A 2,500-nucleotide genomic window follows, 5' to 3' on the forward strand; every position below is an offset into this window, starting at 1 on the left:
GCGCGCGCACACACACAAGTACATTCACCCACACCCTAGCACATACGCGCATACATACATACACACATTCACATACACACTCATACACATACGCGCTTCGCAAACACACACAAGTACATTCACACACACTCTAACACATACACGCGTACATGCACAAATTCACATACACTCATACACACACATTCACATATATACACACGCGCTTTCTCTCTCTCGATACACATAAGCAAGTACATTCACACACACACACACATATGCATACAGATACACTCACACATACATTCACATACATACACACACATTGACAAACGCACATGCATACACACGCACGCGTTCACATACTCTCTCTCTTTCTCCCTCTAAACACACACACACACACACACACACACACACTCCCACACACATACTCCCACATACACTCCCACACACTCCCACACACAAGCCAAAAGCACAGCCAATTGACGTGTGCCGTCGTCTTCAGTACACATTTGAGGTCATCCTTTCTTGGTAGCGTAAGTTAACAAAGTGCCGCCAAACTTCCCACGTCTGAAGATATCTGAAAATCTTTTTGTATGCACTTGACACGGCTTTCATGGGTCCATTACAGACTGACCCTTCAACAGGCACTCCTTTATGTCCACTACAATGGTCAAACGGTCAGACAGTGAAGCGTCAATTAAATAAGCCTTTTTAACGGTTGTCGTTAATGTTGGCTTTTGTGTGTTATGTTTAAGGGAAACGTACTGGAAACTGGTCATATTTTGGACCCTAAATCTTCCACGCCCCTACTACACTCGAATGCGTCTGCTGTAGGGTTCGTCTAGACACATAAAGACTTCTACATAGAGACAGACACACACTCATTCTCAAATATAGGAGTGACTGTGTGGTAAGTGACTTGCTTACCAACCACATGGTTGGGCAAGTGTCTTCTACTATAGTCTCGGGCCGACCAAAGCCTTGTGAGAGGATTTGGCAGACAGAAACTGAAGGAAGCCCGTCGTGTATATACGTATATATATATATATATATATATATATATATGTGTGTGTGTGTGTGTGTGTGTGTGTGTGTGTGTGTGTGTGTGTGAGTGTGTGTGTGTGTGTGTGTGTGAGAGAGAGTTTGTGTGTTTGTGTTTGTCCCCCCAACATCGCTTGACATGCGATGCTGGTGTGTTTACATCCCCCTAACTTAGCGGTTCGGCAAAAAGAGACCGATAGAATAAGTACTAGGCTTACAAAGAATAAGTCCTGGGTCGCTTTGCTCGACTTAAAAAAAAGGTGGTGCTCCAGCATGGCCGCAGTCAAATGACTGAAACAAGTAAGAAAATACAATTATGTGTGTGTGTGTGTGTGTGTGTGTTTGTGCGCCTGTTTATATTTCTTCATTTTTCTTTAGTTTTATTTGGAATGCGGCCATGCTGGTGCATTTCCCTCTACAGTTGTAACGAATGATATCGACTTAGTAGTACTCTATTTGGTATTTATTATACGGAATCGGTTTGGGCCGTAACTGTAATGGAAGGAAGTAGCGCAGTGTATATATGCTCCCCAAATATGGTCGGTGCATAAGGTCAAAGAGCAGATTCCGAGGCAACCCAACAGCAGAAGAATTATTGCCTCGGTGCAGAGGCTGAAAGAACTGAAGATCTACTAAACCTAGAGTGAAGAAATACCAAACATAAGCAGTTATATGTTTACGTACGCACACACACATACACACACACTCACTCACATACTCACAAATAAATATCCTTTTCTACTCTAGGCACAAGGCCCGAAATTTTTGGGGAGGGGACCAGTCGATTAGATCGACCCCAGTACGTAACTGGTGCTTAATTTATCGACCCCGAAAGGATAAATGGCAAAGTCAACCTCGGCGGAATTTGAACTCAGAACGTAAAGACAGACGAAATACCGCAAAGCATTTCGCCCGGTGTGCTAACGATTCTGCCATCTCGCCGCCTTCAAATAAATAAATATTACACACACACCCACACATTTATCTATTTACTCATCTGTCAATTTCTTTGTCGACTTACAGCTGTATGAAAAAATATGTACGAAAATAGACACGTACGCATGCAAATATCTGTACATAAATTCATTTACCTATCTATCTATCTATCTATGTTACGTTCTCACAAACATGTATAACATACATGGTTTAATTTTTATCATTGCTATTTAATATACTATGTGAAATATATTGCTAGAAATAGCAGCTAACAGAATATTTTTATAAAATATGACATCATTTTAACATTTCAGATATTTTATGAGATTTACAAAATTTAAATATGTGATTATGATTTCGGCTACAGACATTAAGTCCCAATTATTTTTAGATGTAATTATTAATTAAAAAAATTCATAATAAACCATATAGACACTAAAGATATTTTGCATATGTTTTTTGATATGATTACTGGACGCATTTAAAAGCTATCGATAAGGAAATATATACAAACATATGAATATATAAATGGAACAAAAACGCA

Source organism: Octopus bimaculoides, chromosome 1 (genome assembly GCF_046866305.1).
Source record: "Octopus bimaculoides isolate indiv1 chromosome 1, ASM4686630v1, whole genome shotgun sequence".
Lineage (NCBI taxonomy): Eukaryota > Metazoa > Mollusca > Cephalopoda > Octopoda > Octopodidae > Octopus > Octopus bimaculoides.